This window comes from Pleurodeles waltl, chromosome 1_1 (genome assembly GCF_031143425.1).
Source record: "Pleurodeles waltl isolate 20211129_DDA chromosome 1_1, aPleWal1.hap1.20221129, whole genome shotgun sequence".
In the NCBI taxonomy this organism is placed as follows: domain Eukaryota; kingdom Metazoa; phylum Chordata; class Amphibia; order Caudata; family Salamandridae; genus Pleurodeles; species Pleurodeles waltl.
The window spans coordinates 906646919-906673276 of record NC_090436.1 but is presented as its reverse complement, the minus strand read 5'-3'; the positions used below and the strand labels follow the sequence as shown (position 1 = coordinate 906673276).

The 26358-nt window shown below is 48.1% G+C and overlaps 1 protein-coding gene across 1 annotated transcript in view; it reads left to right on the top strand.

Moving 5' to 3' along the window:
- Positions 1-26358, top strand: part of UHRF2 (ubiquitin like with PHD and ring finger domains 2) — a 690531-nt gene that overhangs the window by 452261 nt on the left and 211912 nt on the right. The gene's annotated exons all lie outside the window — the stretch shown is intronic.

Below are 26358 nucleotides of genomic sequence, written 5' to 3'. Positions count from 1 at the left end.
AGGTCCAGAACAGGCGAGACTCATTCCTAGCGGTAATAAGAGCATTACGAGTCGAGGGGATTCAGTACTCGCTCCTATACCCAGCAAGGCTGAGAGTGATCGTAGAGGGAAAGACCACATTCTTCCAATCCCCGGAGGAGGCATGGGACTGGCTTGAGAGGCACGGATCCCAAACGGTGCGACCAGCGCAGGTGGGCGCTGGAGCGAGCGGGACCCACCGTGCCCCGAGGGGGAAGAGGTCCAGAGTTCGTCCACGGTTGGCGCCAACGCAAACGCAGAGAGAAATGGGCAGAAGGGCGGCACTGGAGGCGGCGGCCCTAGTGGGTGCTGAGGTGTCCCCCCGTGAGGGCTCAGAAGTAGAGTCCGACGACACAATGGTGTCCTCTGCCGGAGACTCAGGGAGCCCGTCTCGAGCACCGAAGGTGACCCTGCAAACAGCCGACGAACTCGGATAGCCCGGCCGCGTGGCGGCGACCGGAGACATGGCACGCTGAATGAACGAGAGACCCCTCCGGACCTGGCCGCTCCCACCTGACCTTATCTCTCGCCTGTCTGGCTTGGCTGGCGAGTACTGCAGTTATGTGTTTGGAAAAGTTGCATTATTGCACAGTTTTTTGGGCTACCTATAGTTCCGGAGGTGCCCTGGGGTTGGGGAGTTGGGGTTTGCAGTTTTGAGTTAAATCAACAGCATGGGTAATGAAATCTGACCACAATACAGGAACGAGCACAGGAGGGGGTCAATTAGAATCCCGGTCGCACCAGGCCCCCAAATGTCAGACTGTAAGAACAAAATGGCAGACTACAATTTCATAACCTGGAATGTCAGGGGGATGGGCACTCCGGCCAAAAGACATAGAATACTATCATTCCTAAAGAGAAGGGGGGTGCAGATAGCAATGTTACTGGAGACCCACCTGGCTCCGGGAGAGGGAGAGAAACTTAGGCGGAGGTGGAGGGGGCAGGTGTTTGCGACGGAGTATTCAGCTTATGCAAGGGGCGCACTGATATGGATTAGAGCGGGAGTCCACCTGACAATTGAAACCTCAAACATAGACAAGGAGGGCAGGTTTGTGATACTAGAAGGGAAGCTACATGGGACTCCATTAGTCATGAGTTACATCTATGCCCCTAATCAAGACCAGGTTTCATTCATGACGGGCCTATCACAACACCTCACCCGCCAACACACGGGGGAGGTACTAATAGGAGGGGACTTCAACGCAGTACTAGATATAAACATGGATAGGTCCACCCCGCCACTACTAGGAGCAACATCAATTAAGATAGCACAAAGCCTGGCCGAGTGGCTGAACGCATGGGGATTAGTGGATGTCTGGCGGGTGCAGCACCCGACCGTCAGGGACTACTCGTATTACTCGGGCCTCCACCGGGTGCACACCAGAATTGACAGGGTGGCCTGCACCCCGGCTCTGGCTCGAGGGGTGACCCATTCTGAATACCTCGCCCGCACAATTTTGGATCATAACCCATTATTGTTGACCTTGAGGGTGTCACAGGACAGACCCCCCATACCATCATGGAGGCTGGCCCCTGCGGCGCTTGAAGATCAGGCGTACAGAGAGGCGCTGCGTAACCATCTGTCAGAGCACATCGAAATTAATAAGGGATCCACCCCCTCCAGGGCAGTGGAGTGGGAGACACTCAAGGTGGTGACGAGGGGTTTCTGCCTCGGGCAGTGGGCGGGGGTGAGGAAAACGCTAGAAAAGGAGCTTACTGCCCTAGAGAAGGTCATACACGAGGGGGAACTAAGACAGGACCTTGCAGCACAATGGGATGAAGTATATAGCCATGCCCGCAGAGAACACTCCCAGGCCGAAGAAAAGCTCAGATGTGATAACACACAAAAATACCTGGCATTGCTACAATCAGAAGAGGGGAGGTCGGGTAAGCTTCTGGCATGGCTGGTGCGCCCGGGTGGGGACAGCGAACCCATCACAAGTGTATCAGACAGAGAGGGAAATGGCAGACTTAGCCCAGGCCTCATCAATGACGCATTCAGAGATTATTACATGCACCTGTATAGGAGACCTAGCAACCTGGAGCCAGCGACATTTGACAATTATTTGCTGCAGACCCCACTCCAGGTGCTGAGACTAGAGGACAGGGACAGCCTATGGGGGGCGGTGACCGTGGAAGAGATCAATGATGCCATAGCACAGCTGGCCCCTGGGAAGACCCCTGGTACAGACGGTCTTCCAATGGATTTTTATAAAAAATATAAATCCTTGCTAGTTCCCAGTTTGGCGGAGATGTACGCGGAAGCAGTGCAGGGCGGAGAGTTGCCAGGCACGCTGCGCGAGGCACTGGTAGTGCCACTCCCTAAGTCCACCAACAAGGAAGCCTCGGTGGTCGACTTCCGCCCGTTATCAATGCTGAACAGCGACTTTAAGATCCTCAGCAGGATCTTAGCCGACCGACTGCTTCCCCGTATGCCCATGCTGATACGTGCTGACCAAAACGGCTTCATTCCTGGCCGCAGCACCTCCTCGAATCTTAGACGTATCTTCTCCATCTTGCACATGCCCAAAGAATTGATACCGCCGACGGGGCTCCTGTTGGCGGTAGATTTCGAGAAGGCTTTTGATTCGATTAGGTGGGACTACCTGAGGTCGGTGATGTTAAAAATGGGCCTGCACTCGTCCCCACTGGCAAGAGTGAAGACGGGCAGAACAATTTACAGAATATACCTGGTGTTTCGCGGAACCAGACAGGGGTGCCCCCTTTCCCCACTACTGTTTGCCCTGGCGATTGAGCCCCTTGCGGCCCGATTGCGGGGGGAGGGAGCGGGAAAGGGGGTGGTATGGGGGCCAACTGAACATATTGTCTCCCTGTACGCTGACGACATACTAATTTATCTTAGGGACAGTCCTAATGGTCTCCCCTGGGCCCTTAGGGTCTTAAAGGACTTCAGTGAAGTTTCCGGACTGCACCTAAACCGCAGCAAAACGTATGTGTTTCCCTTGACTCTTGGTTGCGCACGCCCAGCTACATGCCTATTAGACGTGAACTGGGCCCCACAGACCTTCAAATACCTGGGTATTCAGATATTCCATGAGTTGGGAGATCTCAGGGAGGGTAATCTGGGCAGGGCGCTTCGATCCCTGAGGTCCTTGGTTGGGTTCTGGCGCTCTCTGAAGTTATCAGTAATGGCCAGAGTGGTGCTGTCCAAAATGATTATGCTTCCCCGACTCCTCTACTACTTTGTTAACTTACCGCTGCTGATTCCCCCATCATGGTTCCGTGACCTGAACATGCTGCTTAGGGAACTAATTTGGGATGATGGTCGTAGACGCACTGCAATTACGACCCTCTGCAGACCGACCCGCATGGGAGGACTGGGTGCCCCCGACTTTGAGGCTTATTACTTGGCATCCCAATTGCAGTGGGTGTCCGGCTGGCTGATGGGCAGAGGACTCCTGGACCTATGTACACCCCAGGGGATAATGGAAGCAGCATGGATTGTGGCACGTAGACAGACAGGAAAATAGCCCTACCGGGTAACAACATAATGATGAGTGTCACATTGGCATGCTGGAAGAGGTGTATGAAAAGAGTAGGAGTGGGCCCCCCATATTCTCCGGCTTTACCGCTTTCGGCTCTGGCTCTGGAGTCTGGGGGGAGGGGACCGGGAAACCTGGGGCTTGGCCCATGGACAAGAGCAGGGATTGAGACGGTGAGTGGCCTTTTTGAGGGGAGAGTACTGTGGGGATTCTCTTCCCTATCGGGAGTGGGTGTTCCCCGGGGTCAATTCCTGCTTTTCGGGAGGCTGGTTCACACCCTGAAGGACCACTGGTGCACGATAAATGCGGAGCCCGCAGTCCACGGGGTACTGCACCTTCAGCTGACATCGGGGGAGGAACCTCCTCTGATAGCCAAAATTTACCAGGCCCAGGCCGTATTAGACCCCTTGCAATCCTTGAGGGAGCGATGGGGAGGCACGATCGGGCGGGAATTGTCAGACTCAGAATGGAACAAAGCACTAGCATTCCCCCGGGTGATTTCTCGTAACCCGCGATTAAGATACATCCAATATAATTACCTACACAGAACGTACCTCACACCACACCGACTATTCAGAATATACGGGGGGCCCCCAGGACATGCCCAAGATGCTGGGGGGGAGAAGCAGACTTTGACCATATGGTGTGGGGGTGCCCAGTACTCCAGGTTGGTTGGAGGGAGGTACTGGCTGTCCTATCTCAGTTATTCGGAGCGGAGTTGCGGCCCACCCCGGACCTGTGCTTATTGGGTCTCAGACCGACTGTGTTAAAGGGGAAAGTAAGTGGGCGTTTCCTGAACCTATCTCTGGCCCTTTATAAAAGGCTGATCTCAAAGGGCTGGAAGGCCTCAGTCCACCCCTCGCTGGCTGACTGGAAAAGGGATGTTACGAAATGGTCCAGGGCCGAACTGCAGGTTCTGAAGGCTGAGGAGGCCAAGGGCATCCAACAGGTTCCTATTGCCCCGGCCTGGGAAGACCTAGAGACGACTTGGGATGGGCTATCCAAGAGAGCAGCAAACGCCGAAGTAGGAGTGGGAGAGGGTTAGCACACCCTAGGAGGTAGTCCCGAGGAGGAAGTTTCCCAAGTGGTGCCTTGAGATCCCCGAACTGATACATGGTCTGCATGGAGAAATGCGAAAAAGAGACGAACGAGTCGCCATCTGCCACAATACCAAAAGAGTTGGGGGGTGGAGTGAGTGGACTGCTGTCCCCTTCATACACTGGTGCGCCCCGGGCATGGCCTTTTCATTTATGCTGCTATGCCTTAGTTCCTTAAAGATTATCAGCCACAAATCTTACCCACACAATGCTGTAAAGTTGACCTTCTGTTTAGTTTATATACCCTTCCTCCCCCTATTTTCCCCCTTTCTTCTTTTTTCTTCCTTTTTCTTTTCCCTATTCTCGTTCTTCTTTTCCTTATGATTTCTCCTCCAAGTTATAGATTGGAACGGGTTTCTTCTTCCTAAGCTTGTTATTCATATGCATGACACAAATCAATACTGTAGAACAACGGAGAATACTGCACAGGTTGTCAATAGGATTAGAGTATGAGAGTTAGGGTCTGACAAACGCATAAATATTAATGGGTGTACCACAGGAATATACAATGAAGCACAAGTAATGCATACCACAAATGCGGCTTGTTTAATGATCATGTATAACAAGTGCAAGAGATTACCTTGAATAGACATACAAATGTAAAATAACAAAATGTTAATAAAAATATATTTAAAAAAAGAAATAAATCTAGTTGCACTAACACCACCCATTTAAAATCTGCTATTGTGTGGTCACTAAGGATGTAGTAGTTAGTCATTCCAGTCACATTCTTTTTGCATCTTATATTGCCCTGATGTTCCTCTATTCAGATCTTAACTTTCCTACATGTCTTTCTAAATTAGACACAGCTATCACTAAATATAAAGAAGAGAATGCAGATATGCATAATTAATAACATATAGTAGTAGGATTATTAACCTAATAGATTAATAGTAAGGTGTCATAATCCAGATAGGTATTTCAGCATATTTCAGTTCCACATACAAGACTTCTTAAATTTTGTTGAAAATGGGATCTGTTCTTCACTTTTGCATAGTAGACGCAACATTGATAGTCATAAAGGGCAAAGTAAGAATGCACGTAACTCAGAACACTTAGGGCCAGATGTAGCAAGGGTTTTGCGAGTCGCAAACGGCGAAAATCGCCGTTTGCGAGTCGCAAAAGCCTCCTTGCAATGTAGAAATGCATTTTACGAGTCGGATCCGACTCGCAAAATGCATTTCCGACTCGCAAATAGGAAGGGGTGTTCCCTTCCTATTTGCGACTCGCAATGCTATTCATTTTCATTTGCGACCGCGATTGCGGTCGCAAATGAAAGCGCAGTTACCATCCACTTGAAGTGGATGGTAACCCAAGCGCAAACGGGAAGGGGTCCCCAAGGGACCCCTTCCCCTTTGTGTCTGGAATAAAAAATAATTTTTCAGAGCAGGCAGTGGTCCAATAGACCACTACCTGCCGTGAAAAATACCGAAACTAAAGGTTTCGTTTTTTTTTTCAAAGTGCAGCTCGTTTTCCTTTAAGGAAAACGGGTTGCACTTTGAAAAAAAAAAAATACTTTATTAAAAGCAGTCACGGACATGGTGGTCTGCTGTCTCCAGCAGGCCACCATCCCGTGAGTGCCCTGACTCGCTATGGGGTCGCAAATTGCGACCCACCTCATTAATATTAATGAGGTGGGTCTTTGCGACCCCATAGCAACTCGCAGAAGGTGTCTGAGACACCTTTCTGCATTCCAAATTGCAAGTTGCAATTTGCGAGTCGCTGGGACTCGCAAATTGCAACTCGCAATTTGGAATCTTCCTACATCTGGCCCTTAATCCACAATTTGTCTACAAAGAGAGTGTAGAATTTGTATGTCTAATGTAAAAAGGTTACTCTCTAAATAGCCTGTCACATTCAAATCTTTCCCAAAGTTACAAACCGCCACTAAAAATATCATATTGAAGTACCTTAACCCTAAGCTGCTGGTAAAAGCTTTTTGGGTGAGGGTAAAGTGAGGCCTGATAGCCATTACTTTATCTTAGTACAAACATAGTAAGTATAAATAAAAGCTGCCTGTCCCTTTAACAAGTCCAGATACTTCTAACTGGAGATTGTGCTGTACTGTTACTCACCTTCTCTGATCCAGTTCTTGTTTTTGGCTTGTAAGATGCAGCGTACAATTTTTACTGATTTCCACAGCTTGTTTCAGTCAGGGCTTTTATTTCTTCACATCTGTCAGAAAGCCTTTCAATGGGCTGTGGGACAAGCAGGAGCTACTGGGTTCAGCCATGGTAGTTAATGACTTTTACTCCTGATGTCCCTGGGCTCGGCCTACTATGTGCTCTGAGTAACTGGGCCACGTACTTGACTCTCAGTGGTAGCACAAGTTGAGAAGTCCATGGCCTCTCTAGAAGAAAATAGGTGTAGGGTCAGCACAGGGTCACAACTCAGCACACATTTAGCAACCACAATAAATTAATGTCCAGCCAAATACTTGCTTTTATAAAAAGTATTATCTATACACATACACACACGAAGCAAAATACTTATACACTTAATAATAACACATTCTTCGCAAGGTTTGGATTCCAGCACTCTCTGTTTGGGTACCAGTACCCTGCTGTTCTAACTATGGACTTGAGCTATTCTCCATTTACGTGAGGCATCATCCATGCTAGGCCCTGCTAGAGAGTATGGGTTTTAGAAATCCCCAATGGCTATTCAAACTCAAAAGTGTCACACAACCTTTGGCGCTTCAGTCAGAGCAGATTCCCCCAACAAAGGCTCTGAAACCCTGGGTGTAGTCTTACCCTCTGCAGCTGTTGCTGAGACAGAAGGCCCAGAAGGTTTCAGCAGTCCTGAGTCACAACTGACTTCAGCTGGTGCTGGTGATGAGTGGTATTCTAATTGTAGCCGGCAATTTGTCTGGACCTCCAGGGCTTTACTTTTTTGTCACAGTAAGTAGTGTCTGTCTCTGCTGACAGACCTGGGGTGCTACTCAAGTTCCAATGACAAAGTAGCAGCTCTGAGTTCCCAGTTACACGCTGTTCGCTGGCAGTGGGCCTCGGCTTCCTCTGCGGCCACTCACTTAAAGTAGCGGCCTCTTCGGATCACAAAACTGCACAAAGTGATGGCAGTATATTCACCACAGCACTGCTCTAGGATAACAGCCCCTAACATTCACCACAGCCCCCACCTGGCATAGTGAGGTTGGGAACAGTGCTCACAGGTGGACAGTCTGCTCAGTGTGGGGTCCTGATAGACCAGAATTTCACACTCTGCTCCTAGGAGCCTCTTAACCCGGTGCCAACTGGACCTTGCTTCCTCCAGGAAACCTCCTTCTCCTTAAAGGGTCATTTGGTCTCAGGTCAAGCAGAAGCTGGTGCTCTAGGTGTGTGTTCTTGATTCTCCGGGGTGATGTCCTCTCACCCAGCATCAGAGACTGGCTGTCAGTCCCCATTCCTGATCACAACCAGCAGAACTCATGCTGAGCTTCTCCACATTGATGAACCGCTTCAGTGTGAAAATTTAGGAGTCTTAAGCTCCCTTTTGAAAATCCTTATATAGATTCAAATATGATTTAGTGTCTCTGCTCTTGAAGTTTGTGTTCTGGGAGTTGCCCACATTGAAATGCCCAGTCCTTTGTCTAGCTCTTCCTCCAGAGAGTATTCTATCACAGCAGGAGTGTCACCAAATCTGATACCCCCAAACACAGACCGTGGGAGTGACTAGAGGATCACAAGTGGATCTCAGTGATGTGTTTAATGGTGTTACAAAAGGCCCACAGCCCTACCCTTTGTGATTCTCTTATCAAATCCATCTCTTTCCTGAGATTTGGCCAGACCTCTTTGACCAGTGACATCTCCTTAGAATCAGAGAACCCTTTTTGAGGTATACTGAACAGCCTGTCTTTTCCTTCATCCAGTGTGTATCCCTCCCTAGTCTCAGAAATGCCGAAAGCCACAAATCTGACTTGAGGACAGGTATTAGGTTATGTGAGTTTGTAGAGCTTGTCTAATCACCTGTGAAGGTATCCAGGTGCTGAGTTGGGCAGGCCTGAAGGGGGGAGGAGGTCATGCCTGTTTCAGTTGTAAGAGCCATGTCTTGAGGTTCCTTCAGATGTCCAAGAGGGAGGGGAGGTTCTGAGGTGTTGCAGGAGGTTGTTCCAGATCTTGGGTGCGATGTATCAGAAGGAGCATCCTCCGCTTCTAAATAATAACACACTGGTTTTCTTGATGCAATGGAGGTGTGCTCTTGCTTGGGATGCAGATCAAAGGTGTCTAGTGGGTTCGTAGAAGTTGAGTCGGTGGTTGAGGGACCGGTGTTGTGGAAGGCGCTGTAGGCGTGGGTGAGTAGCCTAAACCTGCATCTTTCCTGGACTGGGAGCTAGTGGATATTGTATAGGGTGTGGAAAGATGTGGTTATTTCACATGATATTCAGGATGAGTCTGGTGGTGGCATTCTGGGTGGTTTGGAGTCAGCGTAGAACATGAGCTGAGATTCCGAAGTAGAGGGCGTTTCCGTACTCAAGTCTACTTGTGATAAGATCCTGGGGGGCTGTTCGTCTGATGTTAAGTGTAATCCACTTGAAAATCTTGCATAGCATTCACAGGATGTGGAAGCACGAAGAGGCAACAGTGCTAATCTGTCTGCTCATGAAGACGTTGGTGTCCAAGATGATGGTGGGTGTGAGAGCCAAGTTTGTAGAGTCACCAAGAGGCATCCCAGGGGGAGTGGTTAACAAAGATAAGGACTTTGGTTTTGTCTGAGTTGAGCTGGAGGCAGTTGTTTTTCATCCAAATAGCAATTTTGCTCATGCAGTTGGCGAAGTTTGCTTTGGCAGTGCTGGTTGAGTCGGTAAGGGAGAAGATGAGCTGTGTGTCATGGGCATAGGACAATATGCTGATGCCGTGGGCTCTATGTCCGCGAGGGACGTCATGCAGATGTTGTGTTGTACTGAGCGACGATCCGTGAGGAACACCTCAGATGAGTTTCTTGTATTTTGAAGGGTAGGGGGAAAGTCTAGCTCATTAAGTTCTGTCCATGAAGAAAGAGGATAGCCTGTTGAGGGCCGGTTCGCAGATGCCCAAGTGCTGAAGCTTTTGGTTGAGTGAGCTGTGGGAGATCATATCAAAGGCTGGTGAAAGGTTAAAGAGAACGAGTGCAGCTGTTTCTTCTCAGTTGAGGATACTTCTGATGTCATCAGTGGCTGCATTGAGGATGGTCTCTGTGCTGTGATTGGTGTGAAAGCCAGATTGAGAGCTAAGAGTTGGTAGAGTTCTAGGTGGTCTGCACGTTGGGTTTTGATGGCTTTTTCCATGAATTTTCTGGAAAATGCAGTAGTGAGATTGATCTGTAGCTACTGAGGGTATAAGAGTCTGCTGGTTTCTTCAGTAGGGCATTAACTTCTGCATTTCTCCAGCAAGACAGGAAGATGATGGCGGTTATGGATGTGTTGATGATAGCGGTGAGCGTGGTGGAGATGCTGCTTCTTCCAAGGCTGTATTTGAAGTGCTGGCATGGCTCTTGGGGGGGCTCCTGAGTGCATGGTATTCATCAGGGCGGTGATTATAGGAAGCTGGCCTGGTGTGTGGTGAAGACCTATGGTGTGTTATCACTTTATTCCAGGTATCCCCTATTAGTGAGGTGTAGACAGTGTCTAGGAAGCCATGGCTCTCTAGAGGTAGCTGTGGATGAGCAGGCAAGACTTGCCTAGGAGACATGCAAAGCTTATGCAACACAACTACAGTCACACAGCTCTTACACACATGAAAGAACCACACAGTTTTGCAAAAATAACAGTACTTTATTACAGTCACATAAATGCTCAAATACTGTATAGGCAACACTCCACTAGGAGGTGGGTAAAAACACTACATACACATTAGAAGCCAGTGATTAGCATAGGAAACAATAGCACATAGGAAAACCAATAGCCAATAGTGAAGACCCTAGGGGGAGACCAAACGATATATTATGTAAGTGGAACGTGAAAGGCAGTCCCCCATCCAAGGAAATGGAAGCAGTAAAGGAGAGCTGGAAGAACTAGGAACCTCAAAAGGTAAGTACCAAGGTGCCCCCCAGTGACCAGGAGAGAAGGTAAGTACCTGTTTTTTTCCCGTAAACCCACAGGAGAACTTTGGGAAAGGTCTGTGCAAGACCCTGACAAAATTGGAAGAAACCAAAGGTGGATCCTGACAAAGAGGACCTGCAAAAAAAGGGGACCAAGTCCAGCTCGAGTTGGAGTGTCCGGCTGTGCAGGAGCCACTACCCACCCTTCTGTGGATGCAGGACCAGGTCGACGGTGGATGAAGAAAGTCAGCAGTGCAGCACAGGAGCAGAAGAGGAGTTCCAGAAGTGATGCAAGTGATGTCCCACATCGACTGTCGTGATGCAGTCACTGGTGCTGTAAAACCACCAACAAGCCTTGACAAATGCCAGTCGGAGAACAAGGTTTTGCAAGGCTGAAGAGGACCAGCAAGGTGCAGAGGACTCGTCCAAGGAGGGGAGTCCAAGGTGACCCTCAGCAGCTAGGAGAGTCACAAGATGAGAATGTAGCCCCCACAGGCGACCTACGGGTAGCAGGCATAGGAGCACACCTGGAGAGTCCCACGTCACTGAAGCAGCAGGCAGGAGGCTGTGCTTTGCAGAGAAGAGTCCTGGAGGCCAAGGCTACTCAGACCCGAAAGATCACTTGGAAGAGGAACAAACAAGCCTTGGTAGCTGCAAGAGTCAAAGTGCACAGGGGTACTGTCCTCTACCAGCTGTCCCACGTTGGACAGCTGGTAGAGAGGAGCAAGGGGACCACTGCACACCACCACCTGTAAAGCAGGATCCACGCAGTTCCAGAGGAGAGAGGATCCACGCAGCCGGTCGTCATTACAGTTGGTGCCTGCAGATGCAAGGAAGTGACTCCTTCACTCCAAGGGAGATTCCTTCTTACTTCTTGTGCAGGCTGAAGACTCTTCGCCCTCAAAGGATGCACAGCCAGGGAAATGTTGCAGTAGCTGGAAGGAGCCGGAGAAACAATGCTGCAGAGCGGAGTCATCACTGGAGTTGCAGATTGACAGGTCTTGGAAGGTCCAGTTGCCACCTCGGTGGCTAGAAGATTAAAGCGGTCATTATGAACTTGGCGGTTTGGACCGCCATGCCAGCGTTGGCGGGTGAAACCGCCAGCAGGCATGGCGGGCCAAACTGCCACATAATAACCCGGTGAGGGCCGCCATCGGCAGCCCTCACTCACTTCCAGGCTTCCTCTGTCAGGCAGCCTGGCGGCGGGCGGAAACATTATCTGACAGGGCAGCGCTGCTGCCCCTCGGATAATGTTTTCTAATCCTCCAGCCTTTCCCTGGTGGGTTTCCTCACCAGGTAAAGGCTGGCGGAAAGGGTGCACCGGGGCACCCCTGAGGGCCCCTGCACTGCCCATGCACTTTGATGGGCAGTGCAGGGGGCCCGGTGCACTGCCCCATCGCGCGACGGTTGCAGCTGCACCCGCCGCACAGAGGCATTGGCGGCGGGGAGCTGCCGTCAATGTCCCGGCCAGGCCTTCTTGTGGGCCGGCGTGCGGAAACAATGGTTAGCAGGATCCCAGTGAACACAGTCAAAACATACGGATAGCAGGCAAAAGGTGGGGGTAACAATGCCAAAAAAGGCTACTTCCCTACAGTGATGTCTGTATTTGAGATGCACTTTTATTTGCTTAGATGCTGTTTTTCTGCTAGATTTTCATATCGGTATGCTGTGGGTTGAATACGTTGGAGATCTTGGCAATGTTCTGTTCCAAGAAGTTTGAGAGGTCTGTGCAGAGTACTTTGGATGGGATTATGTCCTTGTTGGCAGCTGCAGGATTAGAGAACTCCTTGACTAGGGTGAAGGGTTCTTTGGCATTGTTGTGCTGGCTTTGAGTCTGAGAGTTCATGCCTTTTTGTTTGCATCTCTTAATTGTTGATGGTGAAAGTTGAGGGCAGATTTGTATTTGTATCTTACAGTGGTGTTTTTGTTGAGCCTTCATTTTCTCTCAAGTTGTTTTCAGTGGCACGTGGATTCCCTGAGGTCGGTCTTATACCAGCTGGGTCCTTTGTTGTTTTTAAGGTCTTCCTTCTGGTGGGAGTGGTGCAGTTGACACAATTGTTGAGCCATTTATTAAAGAGCTTGGTGTCAACATTCATGTTCCCGGTGTGGTTGGGTAGGCATTCATTTAGGGCCTTGGTGCTTTGTGGAACTGTGGGTTTTTCTGATGGCGTGGCTTGGTGGGCGGGTATCTTGAAAATCTGATAGAGACTTCTAGTTGAAGATTCCTTACCTTAGAATTTCCCCCAGGCGTCAGACTGGATCTGTCATCCGGCCGACGCGACGCTGGACGAGCGTCCACGCACTGGGCCTCTGTCCTCGGAGCCTGCATCTGGGTTGACTCCGCGCTTTCCCGAGTTTGCCGGAGCGACCCCCGCCCAACTTAAGGAGTTTTACGAGGCCATGCGTCTCATCTTTGGGTGGGCCGACCCCGATGCGGCTTCGGCTGAGGGGCCTTCAGGTTCCGAGCCGGTGGCTTCAGCCCTGGCCACCGAGGTAGCCTCCGGATCCATGCGCAGATCCGCACCGATGCCTGTCGCACCTTCGAGACCTTGCCCGGCACCAGGTCGATTGTCGACGCTCCCGAAGTCGGTAGTGCCCACTATCAACGTTGACCTAATTCTTATCCCTGACGACTCGGAGTTGCAGAGGCATCGGCTGACGCTGCCTTTGGCTTCGGTGGGCCCTATTCGCCCGAGGTCAGATTCAGACCTTTTTTTCCTATGGGTACGAGTACGGGGAAGAATTGGAGGGGTCCCTGGACCCTTATGAATACCAGGATGACCCTGCTATGGACTGGGCACAGGATTTGGGCGAAGCCAGTGGTCTGGATACTTCTGCTGATGCTGGCAGAATGCTGATTCCTCCTACCGTGACTACGGCAGAGGGAGCTACTTACAGTATGGTGGTCAGTAGGGCAGCTGAGGTCCTTGGCCTTGAGCTACCTACTGTGGAAGTCAGGTCTAGTCTCCTGACAGAGGTGCTTCAGCCTGGGACTTCTACTTCAGAACCCCTTCTCCCATGCAATGAGGCCCTCACTGATGTCCTTTTGGGTACATGGTCCAAACCCAACACAGGGGCTCCTGTTAACAGGACTATTGCTCGCCGCCATCGGCCTGTGCCGAACAACCCAAAATTCCTGTCCCAACACCCTACGCCTGAGAGCCTTGTAATCCAGGCTTCCTCTTCTTCTGACGCGTTCCCTTCTGCACCCCTGGATACGCAATCCAAAAGGATGGAACAATTTGGCAAGAAGTTGTTTTCTTCCACCAGCCTCGCACTACGGTCTGTGAACACCGCATGTCTTTTGGGCCGTTATACCCACTCCCTGTGGGATACGGTTGTGCAGGTCCTGCTGCAGATACAGGAGGAGGCCCGTGCTATCGTCTCCCAAGCAGTAAAAGATGGGAGAGACGCAGAAAAGTTCATTATTCGTTGTGGGCTGGATACGACTGACTCTCTGGGCAGATCGGTTGCGATGACGGTGGCCTTTCAACGCCACAACTGGTTACGCACTTCTGGCTTCTCAGGGGATGTCCAACAGTCACTCATGGACATGCCCTTTGATGGCACCCGTCTCTTCTGAGACATGCGGACTCGGCCTTGGAAAGATTCAAGGACTACCGGGCTACGGCTCGGTCCCTTGGTCTTTCCTCTGCCACACGCCCACCACAGTCCGCTTTTCGCCCCTTTCGTGGACAGGGAAGGGGTGCCCTGTCGTGTCCTCTACCCAGCCACTGTGCCACGCACGCTGGACAGCCTATGCGTGGTCGGGGACGCGGAATCCCACGTGGCCGTGGGACAGGGAGCCAAAGGTCTGTCTAATCCACCTCTGCCCCTGCTGCAGCCTCCAAACCCTCCTATTCCGTCCCCTCACTCCCACCCAGTTGGTGGCAGGATCCGCCATCACCTGCCCCACTGGGAACATATCACCACGGACGAGTCGGTTTTGCAGATCATTCGGAAGGGCTACTCCCTCCCTTTCGAATCTGCACCACCACACATGCCACCATCCTTCCATCATCTTCCGGAGGATCATTTGGTGCTTCTCCGCCAGGAAGTCGCGGCTCTCTTGGCCAAGGGAGCTAAAGAAAGGGTCCCTCTTCCAGAAGTAGGTTGTGGTTGTTATTTCCCCTACTTTCTGATTCCAAAGAAGGACAAGGGATTACGCCCTATCCTAGACCTACGGGACCTGAACTACTTCCTCAAGAAGGAGAAATTCAAAATGCTCACCCTGGCTCAGGTTCTTTCTGCCTTGGACCCAGGAGACTGGATTTTAGCGTTGGACTTGCAGGACGCCTATTTCCACATCCCCAACCTGCCCGCCGACAGACATTACCTAAGATCCGTGGTAGGTCATGAGCACTTTCAGTCTACTGTGCTCCCCTTCGGCCTTACCAGCCCCCCTCGGGTGTTCACAAAAGTGATGGCGGTGGTTGTAGCTCATCTGCGCAGGTAAGGGGTCTCAGTCTTCCCCTACCTCGATGACTGGCTGTTGTAGGCACCTTTGCACCAGACAGTCGGCTCCCACCTTCGGACTACGGCAAACCTCCTGCACCAGCTGGGGTTCACTTTAAATGTGCAGAAGTCACACCTGACTCCCTCTCAGAGGCTCCCTTTCATTGGAGCTGTTCTGGACACAGTGCAATTTCGGGCTTATCCTCCCGACAAGCGAATCCAAGACATTCAGGCTATGATTCCGATCTTTCAGCCTCGGTCTTGGGTTTCGGTGAGACTGACTCTGAGGCTGTTGGGCCTCATGGCTTCCTGCAACCTGCTAGTAACACATTCCAGATGACATATGCGGGCTCTGCAGTGGGACCTGAAGTTCCAGCGGGCGCAGCATCTAGGAAATCTCTCCGACATGGTCCAAATCTCGGAGGGGACTGCAAAAGACCTGCAGTGGTGGCTTTCGAATCCAAATCGGGTCAACGGCAGATCCCTCTTCCTTCCCAGGCCAGATCTCTCTATAGTGACAGATGCGTCACTTCTAGGTTAGGGCCGCCACATGGGGGAGGCGGAGATCAGAGGCCTCTGGTTTCCGGCGGAGTCGGGACTCCACATAAATATGCTGGATCTCCGGGCGATCAGGCTTGCGTTAAAAGCATTCCTTCCCTCGCTCAAAGGTAAAGTGGTGCAGGTGTTCACGGACTAAACTACCACCATGTGGTACTCCGACAAACAAGGCGGGGTAGGGTCCTGGACCCTTTGTCAGGAGGCAGTATGCCTCTGGACATGGCTGGCACATCATGGCATTACCCTGATGGTTCAACATCTGGCAGGCTCTCGCAACGCCAGAGCAGACAAAGTCAGCCGCCGACGCACAGTCGATCACGAATGACATTTCCATCCGGAGGTGGCGCAAGGTCTCTTTCTCAAGTGGGGAGAGCCTTGGTTTGATCTGTTCGCCTCCGCAGAGAGCACGCAATGTCAGCTGTTTTGCTCGTTGGAGTTTCCAAGGCGGCACTCGCTCTGAGACGCTATTCGTCTCGAGTGGAGCTCCGGCCTCCTTTACGCCTTCCCACCTATCCCTCTTCTGCCCAGAGTTCACAAGAAAATCAAGTATGACTGGGTCCAAGTCATCTTGGTGGCTCCAGACTGGGCTCGAAGAGTTTGGTATCCAGAGCTATTGAGCATGTCCATATATCCTCCACTCAGACTGTCTCTTCGGGCGGATCTTCTGTCGCAGCAGCAGAGAACGGTTCTCCACCCGAACCTGTCCAACCTCCGCCTTCATGCGTGGAGATTGAGCGGCAACAGTTGACGGCATTTGCCCTTCCACCCGAAGTCTGTAATGTTATCTTGGCAGCCAGGAGTCTATTGACTAAAACTGTATACGCCTGTCATTGGAATATATTAGTGGCATGGTGTTCCAACAAATCTATTAACCCCCTTTCTGCCCCTCTGTCAGAGGTTCTTCTGTTCATTCTTTCTTTAGCCCACCTGGGCCCTGCTTTGGGCACCCTTAAAGGGTATTTGTCTGCCATTTCCGCCTTTCTTAGGCTTCCTGATCAGCCCACATTCTTTAAATCTCCTATTTTGAGTAGGTTCTTAAAAGGGCTCACCCGCTTCTTTCCTCCCACTCTATTCATCATGCCTCAGTGGGATCTTAATCTCGTACTTAATTAATTAATGTGTACCCCCTTTGAACCAATGCATAATTGTCCCTTGCTACTCCTCACATTCAAAACTGTCTTTCTGGTCGCTATCACCTCTGCTCGCAGGGTGAGTGAGCTTTAAGCCCTTTCTTCAAAGCCTCCATACTTGTCTGTACATCCTGACAAAGTGGTGTTACGCACTAGAGCTTCCTTCCTTCCTAAGGTGGTTACACCATTTCATGTAGGCCAATCCATCACTGTGCCTACCTTCTACGCACCCCCACATCCTTCCCATGAGGAGGAGTGACTCCACCGTCTTGACGCAAAAAGAGCGTTGGAGTTCTACCTCATTCGTACTAAAAATTTCCGGGTGGACTATCAACTCTTTGTTAACTATGTGGATGCAAAGAAAGGGAAGGCGGTGCAAAAGGGTACCTTCTCTCGATGGGTGCTTCTTTGCATCAAACTGTGCTACGCTTTGGCTAAAAAGCAACCTTCTGAAGGCTTGCGTGCTCATTCTACCAGAGCAACTGCTGCTTCCACGGCGTTAGCACACGGAGTACCTGTCCTGGATATCTGTCAGGCAGCTATGTGGGCATCCCTGCACATGTTTGCTAAGCATTACTGCCTGGATAGTCAGGTCCGTCGTGACGGCTACTTTGGTTGTTCGGTCCTGCAGGACTTTCTAGTATGATCTTGGTTCGTAGCCCACCACCGAGGATGGCATTGCTAGGTTATCTTTTCTAAGGTGAGGAATCTGCAACTAGAAGTCTCTATCAGATGTACAAGTTACTTACCTTCGGTAACGAAATATCTGGTAGAGACATATTCTAGTTGCAGATTCCTTACCGCCCACCCATCCTCCCTGCTTACGAACTGATTTCTAGGAACAGGGATTCCCTCTTTCAAATCCTTAGCTCTTGCGCACCAATCTCAGTGTTCTTAGCGGCTCTGCGCTCTGGCGTGGAAAGTCGTGTAAGAAACGGACGTCACTGCGCGAGGGCGGCGTCTATGTACTACTCCCGACGTCATCACAGCAACCACGACGCCTACGGAGTCGACCGACGCCACCTACCGACGCTTAAGGGTATTGCTTGAAGAAAAATCTCTGGATCCAGTCTGACGCCTGGGAGAAAATTCTAAGGTAAGGAATCTGCAACTAGAATATGTCTCTACCAGATATTTTGTCACCGAAGGTAAGTAACTTGTACTTTATGATTTAGTGGTCGAACCATGTGAGTGGGTCATGTGGGTGGTGGTGATCCTGTTATTGGTAGGGTTGAGGGTATGGCCCGCTGTGTGGGTTGACCATTGGATGAGCTAAGTGAGTCAAAGTTTGCTGAGGATGTCCAGGAGAGCCGTGGAGTTGGGGGTCAGTGGAGTCTTCCAGGTGGAAATTGAGGTCACCCATCTGGTTGATCTAAGGGAGAGGGATACGATGAAGTCTGCGATGTGGTTGCAGAGTTCTGCTCGAGGTACCAGGGGATGGTAGACAAGGGTTCTCGTCAGAGTGGCATTGTAGTCCATATTTTAAAGTGGAGGTGTTGCATGAGGGTGGTGACTGAGTCTGTGGAGGTGGTGCAGTCTACTGTGTTTTTTGCGGCACTGCAGCAGTAGTTGTGATGTTTCATTGGATGGTAGTGGGTTCCTGGCGTTGGGTGCGGTCCAGGTGCAGATGGGCGCATACAGGCTTGCCTTTGGCGCATTAGCAATGGGTCAGCTGTGCAGTCACTCTGCAGCCTATGTTAAGTAGGTCCTGGGGTGTGTAGGGCTTTTGTTGGTGGGAACAATGGTGAGCAGGAAAATCTGGGTAGGAAAACTCGGGCAATGGCAGTGTCACTTGGTAAAACAGCAGCAACTGGATCATGTTAGAACAGGCTGGATCTGGAAGCCACAGAAAAGTGGTAGACTAGGTGCCTAGGTGCCTACTCAGGTCTTGAGAAATCTACTCGCCCACTTGCTATGTCGAGTGATATTTTATCAGATCGAGTGATTTTTTTGCACTTACCCTCCCCTTCTGGGAGCTGAGAAAGAAAAGGTGTTCTGTTTAGTCAGAATGTGAAGGAGCAACAAAGATGCCTTTCAATCTTGAACTTATCTTGTGACATTTGCTCTGTGTTCAGAGACAAAGGTGTCTTCTTACAATTAATTTTCCATCTGAATGCAGAGTTGCAGGATTTTGTAAAGTGAATTGTCTGATCTGCTATACAAAGACACACAACACTTAAATAACTAAGTCAGCTGTGCGAACATTTCAAAATATATTTCAGTAATTGTGAAAGCCCAGTTTGTGTACTTCTGTGTGATCAAAAAGATAACAGGATGAAAACAAATCTGAACACTTTACTTGGTGATGTGCAAAGGATAAATGTTTTCTGAAACCCAATTTTCACAGATTGTTATCACATTATATAGTTTTATCAGTAAAGCTACAAGTTAGTGGGAAGGTTTTTGGGCATTTTTTGGAAATTTACTGACTATAAATGTCAGTGTGCTACCACATAGTGCTTTAGTAATATATTTATTAAAAGTGAGTGTTTAAACATAAACTGAGAAACACTCCTGCCCTTTTGTCACTGCTATTAGTAAAATAAGACGCAAGTCATGGATCATGTGTTCCCTGTTTGTGGGCTAGATTATTTTTATACTTGGGAAAAGCATTTAATCTATTCAATCAAACAAACAAGGTTTTTTTTTATTGAGCAAAAATTTTGAGATCACATATTTAAAGGTGCTCTTATATGTGAGAATGAAGATAAAGGCGACTGTAAACTAAAATTACTCCAGTATAGGAACTTTCATAGATTCACATGCTTGAATCATTCCCCATCGTAAAAATAGGAGTCCCCCGGTACCACATAACAACAATGTAATGTAAAGCATAATGTATTAAGGCTGGAGGCCTTCACTTTTGTAACACATCCCAGTCTATTTTAAAAAAGAGACCAAAGATAGGTTTCAGCCAATCAGATTGTCTCTCCCTTTAGAACACTCCTGTGAGAAGCTCCAGTCCCTCAGATTTTCTACTGCACGTTGTACCAGGGAGTGTCCACTGAGCTCTGCTCAATCACACCTTTTCAGAGTCTTTTCTGGTACTATTTTCCACAATTTCTATTTTTATTAGCTAATATTTACTATACTTCAATATTGTTTTGGTGTTTATCTGATTTTTCCTTACACCAGCCATGTCAGGTAAGGAGAAAAAGAGTCTATTCAGAGCCTGCAAGACCTGTGGCAAGCAGAGAATTCATTTTGAGGATCCACACAAGGATTGAATATATATTCCCTTTACCTAGACCATTCACCGAAGTACTGCAAGGACGGCCGAACATTTTCTAATATAACTCTGGAGGACAGAGAAGGGAGGCTGCTAATTTAGCTTCAAAAATTCAAATCAATAAAGGCGCCTGTGTCTAGCTCTGACAGTGAGGAATCATCTACTTCCTCAAGGAGGTCACAAAAAAGGGACAGATCTCCTCACTCCCATGCCTCTAGTGAGCAGCCCAAAAAGGCCCCTGAGTGGTCTTATAAAGATCGCAGTCCTTAAGGTTCTCCTCACAGATGATCATCAAAAAGGACATTCTACTACTTCAGAAAGATTTACAAAGGCTTCTTCTGAACACCCTACACCACCTTCAAGGGATCAGCTCTCTTTCAAAAAGCCTTCTTCTGTACCACCTTCTGACAAGATGCCAAAAAATCACACCGTCGACAAGACCCTCGTCGGCTGCGGCTTCGGCGCTGACAAAAACATCTATGGCAGCATCGATGACCAGTACCACAACCACTGTCTCCATAGTGTGCAGTACTTCAGCGTTTCAGACTGTGATGACGCCATCGGTGACCACGTCTTGAGTGAGACCGTCGACATTGAAGATGTCTATCTCTGCACTACCGATGGCAATGACGACTATACCATTGTCGACGGACACTCTACCGCCGTTGATGGCCTTTTCGGCGACGGGCCCCCTCCATTGCTACAGATCACACCGTTGACGGCCTCATCGATGACACCGTCTACGGTACAGTTGAATAGGGAATTAAGTAAAGAACAGGATAAGAGCAAGTTTTTAACACGATCCCACACCTCTCCCTACAAAATATCACCTCTGATTCCTGCCTTTTCTTCTGGAAGAAGACGATTCAGATGAGGAAGCGTCATTTAGTGAGGTACACAGACCATCTAAATTACAGGTAAAATGCCAGGATGAGGAAGAGGACCGAGACGAATGCAAGTCAGAGGGGTATGATCCACAAGCATTTTATAACCCTCAAGAGCAATTCTTATATCAAGAAGAAACGGTTCCTGTGCCTGGGTCTCTCAGGTCAGACTTACAGTTAATGCTAGCGGATTACAGGAAACGATTTCCATCTACAAAAGATGCCTCAAATTTTACCTGGATAAAACCAAATGCTTTAGAAAATCGAACCAACTGTTTGTAGCATTTAGTGCCCCTAGAAAAGGTTAACTGCTCTCTAAGCAAGGTATTGCTAAGTGGATATCTAGCACAATTCATTTCTGCCACCGGGCTGCAGGAAAGCCTATGCAGAGACCAACACATGCCTATTCAACAAGAGCTGTAGTGGCCTCCACAGCGCTGTTTGCCAGTGTACCAATCCAGGACATTCACAGAGCAGCCACCTTGAAGAACATGCACACTTTTACAAAACACTACTACTTAGCAGCAATGCCTCAAGGAGACGTGACAGTGGGTCAGGTGGTGCTGAGACATCTGTTCCAGTAACGGTGAGCTATAATGTTCTTTTCTCATCCCTCCATTCCAGTTCCTGTTCTGCACACTACTGTTTCTTTTTTATAGTGCTTTATGATAATGACATTCGTTCATATAAGGTTCTCAACAGATATGGAGGATTTCAATGCTCTATACACAACAATATTTGTATATGCTAACAATTATAATTGGTATACTTAAAATTACAATGTTCTTCACTACTGCCTGTTACTCTAATTCAAGCATGTGAATCTATGAACGTTCCAATACTGGAGTAAGAAAATAAGTTATCTGTAACTGTAGTTCTCCTGTATTGAAATCTTTCATAGATTCACATGCGACCCTCTCTCCTCCCCTGAGAGGCTCATCATTCTCTCTTTATTTCCCTTATTTACCATTGGTTCGCCAGCACTCATGCCTAGGAAAATCTGAGGGACTGGAGCTTCTCACAGGAGTGTTCTAAAGGGAGGGACAGCCTGATTGGCTAAAACCTATCATTGGTCTCTTTTTTAAATAGACTGAGATGCGTTACAAAAGTGAAGGCCTCAGGGCCTTAATGCATTATGCTTTATATTACATTGCTGTTGTAAGGTGCTGGGGGACTCCCATCTCAACGACGGCTAATGATTCAAGCATGTGAATCTGTGAAACATTCAAATACTGGAGACCTACAGTTAAAGGTAAGTAACTTATTTTCTATTTGCCTAGGATCACACAATTTCAGACACGTGTATGGGTCAACTACATTACAGTTAGGTTGAGTAGTTTATTCGTTTTATTTGACCTACAGGTCTAGTAACATTTATATGATGTTTTGAGGCTTGCTATTCATATGGCTCTTCAGGTGAGCTACTCTCCCTCCAAATGTGCCTCCTTCAAGCCCTGTTCCAAAGGGAACCCAGAGACCTCCATGTAATGTTCCCCCACAAACACAAATGTATCCCAGCGTACATGCTGTCATGCACATTGACTCTTATGTACTCTACCACTTCACAGGTCCACATAACATCTAAGTTTTTAATAATTGTGAATGCATAAGCCTAAGTACCAAGCTTGAAGACCTGAAGGCCAAGGAGATGGAAATATAAAAAAGGGCCTTCAAGGAGATTTCTACTTCCACTGTGACTTAGCCCTCTGCTCCAAAGGGCTACAATGACGGGCTTCCAGAGAAAAAAGATCCAAAGGGGATAAACCACCGCCATCAATCCCTCTTAGCATCAAAGGTACAGCAACAATATGTTCACCATCAGCATTTGGCTCTTTGTCAGCACTGAAGCACTGCCACAATTCGGCATCTGGGGATCTTTGATGTCAAAGTGCTTCCACCATCCCATGCCACCTTCTCTACTGAGATCATACTACTCGACGTTAAGACATGCTTCACTGCTGATACTTATATAGATGGTGAGAAACTCTCCATTGGAGTAATATTCTGGATCTCACAGGCCGACATTGAGTATATCATTATCTTCCACACTGTCAGTAGAAGAGGGTCAGGTTGTCACCCCTCCTGCAGATGTGGCATCAGATCTCCTTGGACCTTTATGTTTGAGGATTGTTGCACAGGATCAAGTGCAAACACCTGTGAGACTGCTAAATTTACTACCTCCTAAGGCACTGAAAGGGATGGTTTCAAGACAAGCCTTCATGTCTTTGATCAGGAAAGGGCCTCTTTCTTCTAAAAGACTGAGGCCTTAATAATTATACACTACAGACACTGCATTAATCTCTGTTGTCGCAACAAATGCATCCACTGGACTATCATCAGATGTGCAGACATAGACATGGATGTTCACTGGAACAATCTGCTTCATGATCGACTAAATGGGACATAAACCCATCTGCTTCTGATACACTCCCATCCTAGTTTTCCCCCCCTTGGATGACTTCCCTGTGCTTCAGGAAGTACTCTGCAAACAGGCTGCAAAACTGAATGATCCTCCAAAAGCTCCTAATATGACCATCTCTCAGTTATGGAGACTCTACAGTCTCATTTGGCTCCACAACCAAAGGTTGCTCTAGTATGTGGCCTCTTGGAGCCATCAAGGAACAAAATTCTAACTTTGAAGCATTTAACCTCTTGCCTGTTGAAAAAACAGAGGCCACTAGAACAGGACCAGGCAATCCTTTGGCTTTGCCAAGAAGCTGATGCTGTCATACGGCCAGCAGTCAGAACATACCACTAAAGAGAATGGATGCTTCAAGAAAGATGATCTATGCTACTGCTGTTCCTGCCAAGCAGTCACTGCTATGGCCACCTTAAGAAGATATGATCGGGCCCTCTAGAAAACATTACAAAATTGTGCAGAGTTCCTTATAGAAAGTCAAGAGGATTTCACTGAAATAGTTTAGGAAAGCCTTCTAATATCAAATCTGATCCTACCTGCTTCAATAGACTTAGTACATCTTATATCAGCGTACTGTTATGGGATACCCTTAAGAAGATCATCCAAGTTATGGCTGATATCTCTGAAACAAGAGACACAATTAACAATCTTTAGTCTTCTATTCTCTGGATCTTCGCTATTTGGACAGCATACCAGAAGAGGAGATGGCCTGAATGAAAAGTGAAGTGGAAACCATAAAATTGTTGAAGTTCGAGGAAAGGAAAACTGTTACAGGTCTCAGTATTTCTGCAAAGACTACACAAGTAGCAGAGTGTTCTCCAGTGGGGTGTTGTATCTCACATCATCTAACAGTGTGTTGAGGCAAACAAGCAGCAAATGGCTCCCAAGATTGTGAATTCTGGATACTTGCACCACTACCCATACCACTGGCACCTACACCATCTCCACAACTAGCTGATCTGCTCAGAGAGACTGCTGTATTTCTGAAAAAGAAGGCAATACCACAGGCCCTGTGTCTTCAGAGGGAGAAGGATGTCTATTCAAGATGCTTTCCAATCTGCAAAAGAGGGTCAAAGAATTACTTAAGACCCATTTTGCAACTGACGAACAAATAGAAGAACTAAGAGAAACTTGGCGTCAGTACATCAGATTTTCCATCATCTAAGGTCAGGACACTGGATGTGTGCAATAAATCTTAAGGGTGTGTATTTCAACATCCCAATCATATAGAGGCACAGAAAGTGTTTTTGTTTCCTGGCGGGAAGGCAGACTTTGGATACTGTCCTTCCTACCAGAATGTAGTGCACTGTTCTGCCTTCTCCATATCCGTCCCTGGAGATTGGTTTCTCAAAGCCAGCCACCTAGTGCTACTAAAAGAAGATCTTCAGACCATGGTTTTATCCTTCATTAGTTTGACCTACAGATCAGCTATCAGAAATCCACACTGATTTCGGTTCAGACCCGAACTTACTTGTGAGTGACACTGGAGACAAAGCAAGGCAGAATATAATCCATCTGGGAAAAGTCTGAACGTCTAAAGCAGTCTCAAGGTCTGACAGCCCATCATATTTCATCACTGCAGGATTTAATGGCTTCATGCATTGTGTTTTTGCCAAACCCAAGGTTCATATAACGCCAGTGCAACAAATATCTGGAGGATCAATGACCCCAGAAGGAGAACTACTGGGATGACAAGCTAAAGTAGTTTCAGACAGCAAGGCAGTCTCTACCCTGATGGTGCAAAACAAACAACTTAATGCTGGGAATTCCATTTCAATAAGATCTTCCTGCATATTAACAAATGCATCGTTACTGGATTGGGCTGCAGTCCTAGGGCATTTGGGTGTTCAGGCTTGTAAACTCTGAAGAAGAATTCATATCACATCACCTACTTGAATCTCAGATCAGTTCACCTAGCTCTGACGGTTTTCCAATCATCTCTGACAGAAGATTGGATCTTAGTGAAAATTAACAATACCACAATGAAGTAGTAGAGAAAGCAAGTTGACACTAGGTCAAGAACCCTGTTGTTGGAATCTCATAGGATTTGGTCATGGCTGCTTGTCAGGAACCTCTGTGTAGCAGCAGTACATCTCCCAAAGCAACAAAATCAAGGACAAGATATCACAAATTGATGTTAGAAGATGAAGTTTGCAAGCGATCTTCATGGAGTGGTGTTTTATTTGCTAAGGCTCTAAACACAAAGAACTGAAGCTTAGCCTCCTGGAGATGATAACCTGGATCACTGGGCAATGCTTGTTTGATCAACTGGTCAGATACCTCACTATTTGGATTTCCCTTCATCGCTCTGATACAAGCAATGATCCCTAGCAGCTCCAAAGCAGAACTGATACTGATTGCTCACAAATAGCCAAGGCAGTGCTGGTTCATCAATCTTTGCATGTCCCTGTCCCCATTCAAGGGGCTGCAATACAAACTGAACTTGCTTACAAGGAAACAAAGCCAGGTATGCCATCAGAATATTGCATAATTGAATGTGGCAGCATGGCTTCTGAAATCAGTCGGTATGTACATTTGAAACTTGCTGCTAGATTGCTTGGATATCCCGAGAGAAGCAAAAATACCTCAACAAGGGTGTTTTACTCTTTCGAATTGAAATAATGTTGTCTATGGTGTCAACAAAAAAGGTTTAAATCCTAGTGATATGTTAGTTTTGTACACCCTTGTTGGGACTAATTTGTGGAGTAAGTGTAATGTGGTTTCCGCAAGCAGTGGAAATTATTATTACTTTTATAGCTTTATTTTCTCTACATCTTAGCCAGTTTGCTTTTCTGACACCCAGTCTTCAAATCTAGTTGGCTTTGCAGACTTCGAATGTGTTAAAATAGAATTTTTGCCAGTTTGATATTTAGTGATCTGTATATCTTTATGTTTCCATTCTGAGGTTAATTGGATGTTAGGGCTAGCTGGGGATGGGTGGAGGAGAGCAGTGGGTTTGAGGGATGTAGCTCTACTGGCACTCGTAGCCCTACTGGCAATCGTGGCCAGTAGGCACCCATGTTTTCTGGTAACTTTAGAGGTAAGTTCAT